This window comes from Aquarana catesbeiana, linkage group LG05, assembly GCF_042186555.1.
Source record: "Aquarana catesbeiana isolate 2022-GZ linkage group LG05, ASM4218655v1, whole genome shotgun sequence".
Lineage (NCBI taxonomy): Eukaryota > Metazoa > Chordata > Amphibia > Anura > Ranidae > Aquarana > Aquarana catesbeiana.
This window is the reverse complement of record NC_133328.1, coordinates 171,477,556-171,493,613: the sequence shown is the minus strand read 5'-3', so window position 1 is coordinate 171,493,613 and position 16,058 is coordinate 171,477,556.

Genomic DNA, 16,058 nt, shown 5'->3' with positions numbered 1-16,058 from the left:
GCGTAGTAGAACAGCAAGCAAGCAGAAGGAATGTCAGCCAAGCAAGTCTTTAACAGGTACACAGGAGAGCATTTCTAGAGATGTGACCAAGGCGAAAGCAGAGATCATCTGGGCTGGAGGACTTAAGTAGGCAGGACTGGTGAGCAGGATATCTTCCACAGGTGAGTCACTATGGAGAGAAAGGAGCTGGCAATTAGCCGACAGCTATTCGGCCAGCTTTGAGAAGGAAGGGCTGAGTCCAGCCCTGACAGCACCCCCTCCTCAATGACCCCTCCTCCTCAGAGGAGCACCAGGCTTGAGGGGAAAACATCTATGGAAATAACGGAGGAGGACAGGGGCATGTACGTCCAAGGATGAGACCCAAGAGCAATTCAAGCTGTAATTATTATTATGATTATTACAACACTTTCTGACCGCCCAACAGTTAAATCTAACTACTAACCTATATGGGTATATTCGGGAGCTAACGCTCTGACAATTTTCGTAGGTTCCGGCCCCACCCCCCAGTGGTGTGTTGGTGGGGGGGCAATTATACGTGTGACTCCTTGCAAGCCATATCAAGTGGATTCCTGTTCCCCCTTCTTCCTGGGGTGCTGCTACGTGCGGGCACACTGGATGGTCTGGCTGCTGTGTGGGGAGGCTCTGATCGAGGGGTACATCCAAACTCAGTGGTAATTATGTGCAAAGTGTTGCTAAACAAACTTGCCTATGCTGTAATTCTTTTAAATAAGCTGGACATACTGTTATAAATTTTTCTTTTTTCTGTAGCAAACTCATCCTCTGAAGAGACCCCAAAATTCATGGGTCGAAACGCGTCAGGATTGTTATGCAATAGCCTTATCATATGCTGTGTATAACCTATGTTTGCTATTATATGTATTTGGTATGGGTATTTTCCCACTGGAGCTCCCAATTTATATTTATATGTTGTTACATTCATTCATTACCCTTCAATAAAGCACTTTAATATTTTATTTAATGCCTTGTTCATATCTATGGTTAGCTGCCTAAAAACCCCGCTCGGGGGACCTTTTCCCATTTTTCTTGTCCATATTGGGGTGAGCAGCATTGACTCCTTAATGTGTCTTCCCTCTTTGCGAGACCCAAGAGCATTCCTCCAGACCGTACCCTTTCCAATGCACCAGGTACTGTATGCGCTCACGGAAACTACGGGAGTCAACAATGGACTGTACTTCATACTCCTCCTGGTTCTCAACCTGTACAGGGTGAGGACAAGGCACAGAGTTGGTAAAGCGGTTGCAGACCGAATTTTTAAATAAGGAGACATAAAATAAATTTGAGATACACATATTAGAAGGAAGGTCTAATGCATAAGCCACTGGGTTAATCCTGCGATGAATAGCGAAAGGCCCCTCGAAACCGAGATGCAAACTTCAGAGAGGGAACACGAAGTCAGAAGTTGTGAGATGACAGCCAGACCCTGTCCCCAACCTGGTAGGAGGGCGCAGGCAGGCGTCTGCGGTCAGCATGGAGTCTGTACCTATCATTAGCATATCGAAAAGTCTCCTTGATTTGTGCTCAAGGGGAACGAAGTCTACAGAGATGCTCCTCTAACTCAGGAATACTCTGCGGAACAAACGAGTCAGGCAACATGGAAGGTTGGAAACCATAGTTCGCCAAAAACGGGGACAATCAGGAAGCAGAATTCAAGGCACTAATGTGCATGGTAAGAGGTCTGACCAGTTGTTATGATGGTCAGAAATATAGCAATGCAGAAATTGCTCCAAGGACTGATTGGCTCGTTCTGAGGCACCATTAGACTGTACGTGATACGCAGAGGAGAAATCAAGCTGAATTCCCAACTGTGCACAAATGGCTCGCCAGAACCGCGACACAAACTGACTACCCCTGTCCGAGACAATCACCTTGGGTAGCCCATGTAAGCGAAAGATCTTCTGAGCAAAAATTGAATCCGGTTCCTTAGAAGTGGGCAACTTCTTAAGTGGAATACAATGGGACATTTTCGAGAACCGGTCAACCACTGTCACAGTCCCTACCATGCCATGCAGACAGCCAGGTGTGGTCACACCCCAAGTGGCTATTGAACCCATGACTGCTTTTTTAGTGCTCCTGTTACTTTGCCTCTGAGCCACACCTCAGTTCCTTTCAGCCTGCTTTCCAGCTTTGCCTTGTTCTGTATGAAATACTAGGGCCATGCTCTGGATCTTGTTGCAATGTGTACCTGTCACTCCTGGTTCAGCTGAGGCAGTTTATCCAAACAGCTTGGTATAAAACACTGCCTCACTCTGAGGGCTTTGTCAGTTCATTGTCTCTTGTTTTGCCAAAAGTTCCTGTGTTCTAGTTACAGCGTTCCAAGACTGACTCCGAATTCTGACCCTGGCTCTGCTTATCGTTTATTCTGACTTTTGGAATCCCTGACAATGGCTTTACCTCGACTATCCTTTGGCAAATTCCTGTCAAGCCCCGTTCACAGATTCACAGCCCAGGTAGCTTCTTACCTTGTTACCATGGGCTGTGTGTATTTGCAAGGGTGAGCATTCATCTCTGCATCATGGACTCCAACCTAGGTAAGCTCTTACAACCACCATAACTGTGTTGCTCTGGGAGTTGGGTAACTCCACAATGAAATCCATAGACAGGTGGGTCCAGGGCCTCTCTCCTTTGGGTATGGGTTGTAGGAGGCCCACTGGAAGGTGTCATAGTGTCTTACTCTGAGAACACATGGAACAGGCAGCTATAAAGGCAGTACATCAGCACGTAGACTAGGCCACCAGAATGGTTGGGAAATGGTCCAAAAGAGTTGATTCTTCCTAGGGTGGCCAGCAGCCTTGGGAGAATAATAAGTACGGTAGTACAGAGACTCTGTGGGACAAAGCAGCGGTCACAAGGTTTCTCCAGAATTTTGTCACCCAAAGGAGAAGTGAGACATGCGAACCGTAGCCAGAGTACAATCAGGAGGAATTACAGGAACCAGAACCAACTCCATCTTGGAAGTGGAGTAAAATGGTCGTGACAAAGCGTCAGGCCTTACATTACATGTGAGATTCTTATGGTCAGTAAGCATGAGAACTGGCACAGTGGTACCTTCAAGGAGATGTCTCCATTCTTTCAGGGCTAAAATGATTGCTAACAGCTCTCTGTCACCAATCTCATAATTGCACTCCGCAGGTGGCAATTTCTTGTAAAAGTAGTCACAAGGATGCATAGTGCTCTCAGAGGTAGGACGTTGAGACAGAAGGGCGCCAACTTCAGTCTCAGAAGCATTACCATCAAGGATAAAAGGTAACATAGGATCAGGATGTGCCAGCACAGGAGCAGAAATTAAGGCAGCCTTGAGACTCTCAAAGGCCATAATGGACTCTGGAGACCAACTCTGGGGTTACCATCCTTTCTGGTCATATGAGTCAGGGACTTGACCAGAGATGAGAAGTTACGAATAAACTTCCAATAATAGTTGGCAAAGCCAAGAAAACGCTGCAGAGGACGTAAACCCATGGGTCGGGGCCACTGTAGGACTGCTGGAAGTTTCTCTGGGTCCATCGAAAAACCAGCAGTGGAAATGACATAACCCAGGAATTGAACCTGTTCACGATGGAATTCGCACTTCTCCAATTTACAATAGAGATTGTTCTCTCTTAGTTTCTGAAGCACATGACAGACATCTGTGTGGTGGCTCTCCAGGGACTTGGAAAATATGAGGATATCGTTGAGTTAAACCACCACACATAACTGCAAAAAATATCGGAGGACATTGTTAATAACTTCCTTAAAAACTGCTGGAGCATTACAAAGGCCAAAAGGCATTACGAGGTACTCATAATAGCCTGTTCTGGTATTAAACGCAGTTTTCCACTGGTCGCCCTCCTTAATCCTCACAAGATTGTATGCCCCTCTCAAATCAAGCTTTGTGAAAACCTTTGCTCCCTTGAGGCGGTCAAGTAACTCAGTAACGGAATCGGAGAGGCATTCTTAATCGTGAAACGATTGAGACCCCTATAATCAATACAAGGTCTCAGTTCACCACTCTTCTTCTTCACAAAGAAGAAATCAGCACCAGCAGGAGACGAGGATTTGCGGATGAAACCTCGAGAAAGTGCATCTGCAACATACTCCTCCATGGCCCTATACACCAAGACCGACAAAGTGTAAACCTGGCCACGAGGGGGTATGGCACCAGGGACACTGCATTGTGGTGACCAGGAGAGAACCTCAGCACGGAGCCAATCAAAAGAGGGGTTGTGCCTCTGTAACCAAGGATAACCAATACTCAGTGGAAACTTAGGTGAGGAAATAACTTGGAATTGGATTATCTCATGGTGAAGAGCCCCTACGGCCATGGACAACGGAACAGTCTCATGAGTCACATGGGCAGGCTGTTGAAGTATCCCATCAAGAGCCTCAATGGCAAGTGGAGTGTCACGCAGCTGCTTGAGTGCTTTGATACAAAGGCAGCATCAATGAACAGGCCTGCAGCCCCAGAGACGATTAGAGCCTGTAACTCGATGGACGACTCAGCCCAAGAAAGGGTAACCAAAACCAGGGGCTTATCCTTCTGGATAACTGGGACGAAACAATGCCACCTAAGGTCTGTCCATGACAGGACCTCAAGGTTCGGGTGTTCCCTGGACGGGTAGGACAAGACCTCAAAAAGTGACCTGCCTGGCCACAATAAAGGCACAATCTCTCCTTCCTCCTAAGGGTTCTCTCATCCGCAGAGAGAGATGCTTGAAGCCCGAGTGCATGGGTTTATCTTTACAGACCGACTTGGTACCAGAGGCATGGGAGGTGAGGGAGGCAAGGATAGGACTGCAAAGTTCAGAGACAAATGTACAGGAGGCTTCCGCAGTCTTTCTCTGAGTCTGGAGTCAATGAGGATGGCAAACGTGATCAACTTCTCTAGCTCAGTGAGTATATCTCGGGCCGCTATCTCATCCTTGATGGTATCTGAGAGACCATGAAAAAAAGCATCCACGAGGGCCTCATTGTTCCAAGCAGCCTCTTCTGCCAGAGTACAGAATTCAATGGCGTAATTGGCAACAGTTCTCATACTCTGTTTGATGGACATGAGGCACTTGGCAGTAGTGCCTAGTGGAGCGTGCAGGAACGTCACATACCCATTTAAAAGAAGTCACAAACTCAGGGTAACTCAAGACAACAGATTTTTGCGTCTCACATAGAGGGTTTGCCCAGGCCAAGGCTCTCTCAGAAAGCAAAGATATCACAAAACCTACTTTGCTTCTGTCCATGGGAAACGCCTGGAGCAGCATCTCAAAGTATTTCTCAACCTGGTTGAGAAATCCTCTGCATTGGATTGGATCACCCCCAAATCGCTGGGGAATTGGAGTGGAATCAGACATACTTCTTATAGAAGTAATACTCTAGACAGGGGGCCTGCACAGAGACTGGTGCAGCAGCAGGGACGGCCTGCAACACTGGTTGTACCAGAGCAGCCACAGTGGGAGATTCTAGGTGAGCCGTGCAACTCAGGAGCATTTGTAACGCCATGGCAAACTGATCCATTTGGTGATCCTGCTCATCCAATCTGGAAAAAATATTACCAATAAGTGGATTGACTGCATCTTCTGAATTCATGGCATTTGCCTACTGTCAGAAACCATGATTCAGACTGAGACAGAAGTACAGTTAAATCACACTTCTTTAATAATAATAATAATAATAATAAGGTAAATAGAGTAAACGTAATCAAAACATAGCCAGAGTTCAGGAACTGGAATGGATAGTCAGACAAGCCAAAACGTCAGGGAGCCAGAGATAAGCATAGTAGAACAGCAAGCAGGATCTGGAGCTACAAGGAATGTCAGCTGTGACAGAACGTCTCACACCCCGCTTGAGTGCTTTCGTCATATACCGCTTCCTCCCAGTCTGAATCTAGATATCAGATATTCCAACAGCTCACAAGCACAAAACAAGACAAGACTTGTTTAGCTGCTCAAAATGGACTAATTTATTAGAACCAAAATTACAAGTCTTTATATACAGTTAAAGAGGAGATTCCCCCCTCCTGCTCATATTACTCTTACAATGCAACTGTAACCAGAAACCTAATTAACATGAGCTAGTTTACTAAATCATTTACTCAGACTAGGTGACTCAGAGACATGACCTTTAGGACAGACTTGTGGTCACCGAGCTTCACACAGTAGTATAAACACAGGTCACCTTCTCACAATAGCAGGAGCTAATTACAATTAACAATACAAACAGTGATCTCCCCCCCTCCTCAGCCTAGTAGGCCACAAACTATAGTAGGAGTAGACTGTCCGGCTCCTACCCAGTTCTAGAGGCCAATGTGATTAGCTCTCTCAACTAACATGTTGAGTTCAGAATCAAACAAACCAAGAATAGTCTTTACATATGTCCTGAGAGATATTGTGGATAAATATTACTGTCCCATTTCAAGCAATCCAAGACATACCCTCCCAGTCAACATTTCCAATATGGCATACACAGGGTTCCTGGGGGACAAGGACCCGAATCCAAAGTAACACCACCTCAAGGGTCCCTAGGCATACAGCTCACAAAGTGCACTGTTCCCCCAAATGCCAGGGCCCATAATCAGTAGACAAGAGGCTGGCATTCAGCCCCCTCCAAAAGCCTCTGTCCCAGGTGAGTCTGTCACATCAGCCAAGCAAGTTTTTAACAGAAACACAGGAAAGTGTCTCTAGAGATGTGACCAAGGTGAAGGCAGAGATCATCTGGGCTGAATGGCTTAGGTAGGCAGGACTGACGAGCAGGATATCATCCACAGGTGAGTCACTGTGGAGAGAAAGGAGCTGCCAATTAGCCGACAGCTGAGCGGCCAGCTTTGAGAAGGAAGAGCTGAGCTCAGTCCTGACAGTAAGGGGGTGGTTGTTTAAAAGGGCTGTTAGTGCTAAATGTATACATGGAAACAGGAGGTGGAGAAGGCACACTCGGATTGGTACCATACCCTGGTGCATAAGCCATCCAGTTTGTGCCACCCCATCTCATGTAGTCCACATCCCATCCAGGATTGGGGCCTAAATAAGAAAACACATCCCTCTCTCCCAAACATAAACCTCTAACCATGTTCATGTAAAACTCATCATTTGTCCCATCACGGGCAAAAGGTTCAGACGAATGGATATTTTCCGTAGAACCCGTAAGCATGTCCACAAAAGGATTAATTTAAAAGTAATCCTCAGGTGATCCCTCGCAACAAACTCCTTCAATGTATCATTTTTAGCTGATGGCACTGTCTCTGGTGTTCTAGCACAGGATGTCTTATCTAACAATCTACTCAACAGTTGATACTCTTGTTTACTAATTTTTAATGCTTTTTGTGAAAGCGGTGGCGAAGGTATGGGCGGTGGTTTGATCCCCTTACCTTGGGAGTTGCCCATTTTTCACTTGAAGAGAAATAGCAGATTTATGCGAGCGGATATGTACCTCTGTGTATTGTGCTAAACAAAAATTTGGATAGGAGGAAATACTCAAATAGTAACTTGTCCTTGTCCAAATCCGCAATTTAATCCTCTTAAAGCACGACTCACAGATGAGTACTCTATTCTGTCCCTCTCACCTGCCCACTTTGGTAACGCTCTCCATCTTGGCAGGATCAAAGGACATATATCAACTACTTAAAGCAGAGTTCTGCTTAAAAAAAAAAAATACAAGCCATCAGCTACAAATACTTCAGGTGCTGACTTTCAACCAGTTGTCAACCGCCGCATGACCATGTACGTCGGCAGAATGGCACGGGCAGGCAAAAGGACTTACAGGTACGTCCTTGCCTGCCCGCGGGTGGGGGGTCGGACCCCCCCCCGGTGCCTGCGGCAGTCGGCAATTCCTCCCCGGTGATCGGTGGTGAGGGGGAGGCCATCCATTCGTGGCCCCCCCTCGCGATCGCTCCTGGCCAATGGGATCATTTCCCTGCCTCTGTATTGTACACAGAGGCAGAGGAAATGATGTCATCTCTCCTCGGCTCAGCATTTTCTGTTCCGGCGCCGAGGAGAGAAGACTGCACTGTGAGTTACACAAACACACACATACAGTAGAACACGCCAGGCATACATTAAACCCCCGACCCCCCGATCCCCCCCGATCACCCCTCTCCCCCCCCCCCGTCACACTGACACCAAGCAGTTTTTTTTTTTTTCTGATTACTGCATGGTGTCAGTTTGTGACAGTTAGTGTGGTGGGACAGTTACTGTTAGCCCCCTTTAGGTCTAGGGTACCCCCCTAACCCCCCTAATAAAGTTTTAACCCCTTGATCACCCCCCGTCGCCAGTGTCACTAAGCGATAATTTTTCTGATCGCTGTATTAGTGTCGCCGGTGACGCTAGTTAGTGAGATAAATATTTAGGTTCGCCGTCAGTGTTTTATAGGGACAGGGACCCCCATATACTTCCTAATAAAGGTTTTAACCCCTTGATTGCCCCCTAGTTAACCCTTTCACCACTGATCACGTATAACCGTTACGGGTGACACTGGTTAGTTCATTTATTTTTTATAGTGTCAGGGCACCCGCCGTTTATTACCTAATAAAGGTTTAGCCCCCTGATCGCCCGGTGGTGATATGCGTCGCCCCAGGCAGCGTCAGATTAGCGCCAGTTAATGTTAGCAGTCTAACCCCCACGCACACAGCATACACCTCCCTAATGCCCCGTACACACGGTCAGACTTTGTTCGGACATTCCGACAACAAAATCCTCGGATTTTTTCCGACGGATGTTGGCTCAAACTTGTTTTGCCTACACACGGTCGCACAAAGTTGTCGGAATTTCCGATCGACAACCACGTGGTCACGTACACCACGTACGACGAGACTAGAAAAGGCCGGTTCAGAACCAAGCGCGGCACCCTTTGGGCTCCTTTTGCTAATCTCGTGTTAGTAAAAGTTTGGTGAGAGACGATTCGCGCTTTTTCAGACTCGTGGCTTTCAGATCGTTTTCTGCCGTTCAGTTTGTGCTTGTGGGTTTGTATTTGCTCTTCAGTGCGTGCAGTCAGTTCGTATCGGAGTTTTCTGTGCGATCTTGTCCGCTCGTTGCTGTTTTTCAGGTCGCTCTTCACAGGCCTTGCTGTTCTTCAGTGCGTTCTGTTACTTCGTTCTGAGCAGCCGACCGTTTTCTAGCCATGTTTCGTATGCGTACTCCTCGTAGAGTTCGTGCTGTGCGGGGGCTTGGTGTTGGGGTCCTGACCTTGACACAAGTCCAGTCCATGAACAGGGCGAGGAGGAGTTCATGGACCAAGAATTGGTTGCTTCAGCGTGACCAGTTCTCTCATATGCCTTTGCTCTGTGAGATCCGTGAGAATAATCCTGATGATTTCAGGAACTTTCTCAGGATGACGGACCCCGTATTTCACCGTTTGTTGGCTTCGCTGACCCCCTATATCAGCAGGCAGGATACCTCCATGAGGCAAGCCATCACTCCGGAGCAGAGGTTGGTTGCTACCCTGCGGTATTTGGCCACAGGGAGAAGTCTGCAGGACCTCAAGTTCTCGACAGGCATCTCCCCCCAGGCTCTTCTTTGTGGACATTTACTGCTTGTGTTTGTTTTAGCTGACCCTGACAGAAATGTGTGGAGTGCAGAAAATATCGTGATTGTGTAACCTTATACAAAGCACTGTTGGCTGTTATTTACTAAATGCAAAGACACTTTTCACTACAAGTGCACTTGCAACTGCACTGAAACTGCACTTGTAGTGCAAAGTGGATTTGCCCTTAGGAAATTACCCCCATTTTCTCATAAAACAACAATTACATCACCCCAAAAGTGTTGTAGCGTTGAGACGATAATCCACACATTCTTGATGAGCAATCTTTTTAATACCAGCACAATCACATGTGCATTTACGTAAGGTTTTTCTGACAAACCAACATGTTTGTTGTATAACAATTTTTGTGGTGTCATTATCCAAAATCAAAATGTGCATTTTATAGAAAACAGGCATGTGTAAAACCAACAAGAAAGACACAAATCTTGATCTTACAAAGTTCACATTTGGTAGAACTTGAAGGCAATATCAGACATGAGTATTTAGGAACTGTGTTTGATATAGCGTTCAGATGGGGGGAAATCACCCCAGGAAAAGCCAAATTTGGAAGATGCACACAAATTTCCCAATGTCAACATGTGCTATCTGCCATCACGGGGGATGAAGGGACGCGTTTTTGGGGAGAAAGCCCTTCCTCACCGCTACTTTATTATTGAGGAAGGGGTTGCACCCCCAAAACGCGTCCATTGATCTCCCGTGATGGCAGATAGCACATGTTGGCACACTGTGTGCATCCTCCAAATTTGGCTTTGGGAAAAATCACAAAAACATTTCGCACATTGTAGCAGACAAAAGAAGAAAGTGATTTTGAGGGGCTTTAAACTCGCCCCAAAACATCAATGATGTTTTTATATTTTGGAATAACATCATTGATGTTTTGCTTGATGTTTTCCAATTGTAAATTACACCCCATGATCTCCCCGATCAGGATCTGGGCACTTTCGGATGTGAAAGGATCTTCATCCACAACCTCACGATCACCTAAAAAGAAAGGAAACCCAAAATAAATTAGGTCTAAAAAAAATGCCGCCATCCATCTCTTATCTGAGCCTGTGGTCACAGACACTCACCTGTTGTGGTGACTACTTCCACCACGTCTTCATCCTCCTGCTCATCTTGTGTTGGGTGGATTTCCCCTTCTTCCAGAGGGGGGGGGTCTCTGGTCTCCTGGGATGAGGGGTGTCCTCCGAGTCTTTTCTCCCCTATGTAAAACAAAAATGGTATAATTAGCACACAGATATTTGATGGCAGAACTCTAAAGATGAAACATTGCTTGGAAGTGGGGTACAATTGTCTATTTTAGCAGAGTTCCAAGATGTAGCTTTTTTAGTGTCCTTTGTCAAGCTGCAATACTTTACCTGTTTAGTACAAGCTTCACAGATGTAGCCCCCCCTATAGTATACACTGGAGCACCTGTGTGGCCCCCCTAATAAAAATGGTGTTCTTGTGTCCCACACTAGTGCTCCAGTGTCCAGATGTGAAAACAGCTGCTGAGTGTCCTCTCCTTACACAGAATCTAATTTGCATTTCATTCAAGTAACAAAGCCATCTACACAACCCAATTCTTTGAAGACAAGTATAGGGCCTCAAAATGGTGGCCAAATGCATATGGCCTAAACAATGGTATTTTATAGTCCGAAAAAAAAATGTGTAATCCGAACGAATAATGTGCCCATGAACATGAAAGTTGCCATTTTAAACTGTACAACAGTTCCTAAAAGCACATGGAGGAGCACGAACGTAATAAACACAAGAACAATAGGAACACAGCACAACTACTTACTTTTTTGCAGCACTCTCCGGATCTTTCTGTACTGCTCATGTTCTCGTAATTTCAGGTCCGACCACCGCTTCCTGAGCTGATCTTTCGATCGTCGTACCCCAAATTTCCGGTGCAGACTCCTGACCACTTTCGCCATGATCTTGGCCTTTCGGACATTGTGGTTGGGGTAAGGCCCATACTTTCCATCATAGTCGGCCTTCTTCAGGATGTCCACCATTTCCAACATCTCCCCAAAGGACATATTTGAGTCCTTTAATCTCCTTCTGGATCGGGACGTTTCAGGCTCCGGCCTTTCCTCCTCCTCCTCCTCCTCGTTGCTGTACTTAGCACTATCCTGCTGTCTATCCGCCATGTGCTCTTCCTCCACTGCGCCGAACAAAAAGGGGCGGGGAATAGAATAGAAAGAACGTCAGGGGCGGGCGGAGTTATACGCATGCGCAGTGTGTATAAATCGTAACGCGCGCGTCTTACGTACGATCTGTGAGCGGAGGAAGGAGCATCGGAGACGCCGATCGTGCTAACGAAGGTAGGATCTAAACTTGGGCCTATACTGCTTCGAAATTGAAGCCTATATTGTAACAAGATTAGGGGAGTTTGGCCTGACATTAGGGTTTGTCTTGTGTTGTGTCTTGCAGAGAAAATGGATGGGTTCAACGACCACAATTTCCTGCCCCTGTTTATTGACAAGTACAGAGAGCTGCCCTGTCTGTGGCAGGTCAGACACCCCCACTATAATCACAAACAGAAGAGGCAGGCAGCGCTGGAGAAACTGCTGGAGTTGGTGAAGCCAGGGGTCCCCACAGCAACCATCCCTTATTTAAAAGCTAAAATTGGTGGCCTGAGGAGCACATATCTGAGGGAGCGCAAGAAGGTCACAGATTCCCAGAGGTCCGGAGCTGCAGCAGATGACATTTATGTCCCCAGGCTGTGGTACTATGAGAGACTGCGATTTCTGTCAGACCACACTGAAGTCAGGGAATCCCTCTCTACTCTTCCTTCCACGCTTCCTTCCACACCAGCTGAGGCTTCTGATGTCCAACCTAGGCCTTCCAGCCAGAAAGAAGTGGAGGAGCCAGGCTGGAGTCAGGTATAGCATTCTTCTACAGATTTCTGGTCAATCAATAAATGATGTTTATTAGATGTTATTATTGATCACTAATTGCTGCTTGAAAGTGTTTTACATATCAATAGACAGTAGTGGGCACCCAAAATTGGGACAAGAATGCAAAATGCTGGGCTCAGAAGGATAGTCTGTTATATTTGTTAACATTGAATTTGCAGCAGTCAGGAGGTGAAAATTGTGTCTGATTGATGAAAACAATACTAAAACTATGTCCCTTTTTCATACACAGGAAGACCTCAGCCAGGAGGAGGCTGTGGAATGTGGCAGTCAGGAGGAGGCGGGGATTAGTGGCAGCCAGGAGGAGGCGGGGCTAAGTGGCAGCCAAGAGAAGCCAGGGACAAGTCGCAGCCTGACTGAGTCTCAGGTCCCTCCCCTCCGCCTGCCATATAAAAGGGCCAGGAAGGCCACTCCCAGTCCTGTGCAGGATTCAGCGTACAGGCTGATCCAGGAGGCTTCTGCGTCCCTCAGAGCCTTCCCCAGTCCTGAAGAGGCCTTTGCCTGCATGGCTGCCACCAAATTGCAGGGCATGCAGGAGGGCCAACGCAAGATTTCTGAGGACCTGATTTATAAAGTCCTTCGTAAGGGGGAGAGTGGGGAACTGACACCCAAGACGGATGTCATTGAGATGGACCATCCTCCTCCTCCTCCTCCTCTTGCTGCCACAACTCCACCACCACAGCCAAAGGCTGGAAGGAAGCGTGGAAAGAAGACCAAAGAGTGATGACCCTGGGTTCAGTCTGGTCTGACAGAAGATGCAGTCTCTCGTATGACCACAGCCTGGGGACACAGATGTCATCTGCTGCTTTCCGGATCTCTGGGACTTCTGGACCAGACTGCCCTCCCTTAGATAAGGACTCCTCAGGCCACCAATTTTGCTTTTAAATAATTGATGTCTGCCCTGGGGGTCCAAGGCTTCGCCCACTTCTGCAGTTTCTCCAGCGTTGCCTCCCTCTTTGTTTATAGTTGTGACCCCTTAATAAAATATTTTTAGGTAAATTCTACTCTCCTGTGTGTGTTTTCATCCAAAAAGGACAGTTTGTTGGTGAGTATTCAGGTACATTTCTAAAGTACAATGTGAAATTAACAAGGGACAACAACACCAAACAATCTCCTCCTACAGATTAAATAGAACAACATATCAATGGTGTTGTGGGAACTTGTCACAAAAAACACACAAACATTTTCGGGAGTACAAATCAAAATCACCAAAAAAAAAAAAAAAAAAAAGAGAAACACAAAAAAAGATTCTACATTAAAGTAAAAAAAAAAAAAAAAAAAATATGTTGTCAGATGTGAGAAATCAAAATATATTGAGGGAATCCCGATAAATAGTAACAAAAAAGTTTGTGAGAAGTGTGTGTGAATATGAGCATCAAAACGACTTAATTCTTGTCACATTATAAAGAAGAAGAGAGTGCGCTGTATTAAACCATTTTGAACATTGCAGCGTGACGAAAGTGCTTTATCCATTACGAACGCTAAGTTTACCAGAACGAGCTGTCCCGTGTCGGAATTTCTTCTGAGCATGCGTGGCACTTTGTGCGTCGGAACAGGCCACACACGGTCGGAATTGACGCGATCGGATTTTGTTGTCGGAAAATTTTATCTCCTGCTGTCCAACTTTGTGTGTCGGAAAATCCGATGGAAAATGTCCGATGGCGCCCACACACGGTCGGAATTTCCGACAACATGCTCCGATCGGACAATGTCCATCGGAAAATCCGATCGTGTGTACGGGGCATTAGAGGTATAGTATCTGAACGGATCAATATCTGATCCGATCAGATCTATACTAGCGTCCCCAGCAGTTTAGGGTTCCCAAAAACGCAGTGTTAGCGGGATCAGCCCAGATACCTGCTAGCACCTGCGTTTTGCCCCTCCGCACGGCCCAGCCCACCCAAGTGCAGTATCGATCGATCACTGTCACTTACAAAACACTAAATGCATAACTGCAGCGTTCGCAGAGTCAGGCCTGATTCCTGCGATCGCTAACAGTTTTTTTGGTAGCGTTTTGGTGAACTGGCAAGCACCAGCCCCAAGCAGCGTCAGGTTAGCGCCAGTACCGCTAACACCCACGCACACACCGTACACCTGCCTTAGTGGTGTAGTATCTGAACGAATCAATATCTGATCCGATCAGATCTATACTAGCGTCCCCAGCAGTTTAGGGTTCCCAAAAACGCAGTGTTAGCGGGATCAGCCCAGATACCTGATAGCACCTGCGTTTTGCCCTTCCGCCCGACCCAGCCCAGCCCACCCAAGTGCAGTATCGATCGATCACTGTCACTTACAAAACACTAAACACATAACTACAGCGTTCGCAGAGTCAGGCCTGATCCCTGCGATTGCTAACAGTTTTTTTGGTAGCGTTTTGGTGAACTGGCAATCACCAGCGGCCTAGTACACCCCAGTCGTAGTCAAACCAGCACTGCAGTAACACTTGGTGAAGCGGCGAGTCCCATAAGTGCAGTTCAAGCTGGTGAGGTGGCAAGCACAAGTAGTCTCCTGCTGCCACCAAGAAGAAGACAAACACAGGCCCGTCGTGCCCATAATGCCCTTCCTGCTGCATTTGCCAATCCTAATTGGGAACCCACCACTTCTGCAGCGCCCGTACTTCCCCCATTCACATCCCCAACCAAATGCAGTCGGCTGCATGAGAGGCATTTTCTTTATGTCCTCCCGAGTACCCCTACCCAACTAACCCCCCCAAAAAAGATGTTGTGTCTGCAGCAAGTGCGGATATAGGCGTGACACCCGCTATTATTGTCCCTCCTGTCCTGACAATCCTGGTCTTTGCATTGGTGAATGTTTTGAACGCTACCATACACTAGTTGAGTATTAGCGTAGGGTGCTGGCCATCGGGACTACCGGGAGTTTCCCGGTGGGCCGATTGGCAGCGGGCCACTACACTGACTTCTCTGACTGTCAGTGTCTCTCTCAGTCTCCGTCCGAGTCTCCATTGTCATTAACGCTGGGCGGCTCCGCTCCTGCACTCGGCGGGCGGCGCCGGCGTCACACAAACACAGGCATCATCATCACGCTATTCACTCCCCCAGGCACTCCCCCTTGGGCGGCCTCTTTGTCCCGGCGCCGTAACGTCACTCACGGCCGGAGGGCGGAGGCGGCCCGGGGACATAGGAGGAGGCGGAGCCAGGGCGTAGCGTTGCAAGCAAGCCTGTAACCTAGAGGAGCCGAGGCCGAGGAGGAGGATTCGGAATTTCGGAACCATACCAGACCAAGTTGCAGCAGGCAGCCAGCAAGTACAGAGTACAGTGACAGAGACCAAGTCTATAGTGTGAATTGTGAATCATCATTCAAGTAAGCACTATACTAATAACTTTACTAATAGTAAGTAACTGAATATGCAGCATGGCGGGGGGGGGAGGGGTAAATCTGTACTGTAAATGTACTGCCACTTACAGTACAGATTTACCCCTACCCCCCTCCCCCCGCCATGCTGCATATTCAGTTACTTAAAGTAACTGAATATGCAGCATGGCGGGGGGAGGGGGGTAGGGGTAAATCTGTACTGTAAATGTACTGCCACTGGTCATGGTTAAATTATTCATCCATCAGTTACCATGGCCAGTGGCATTAAATTAATAATTGACCAGTGGCATTAAATTAATATTA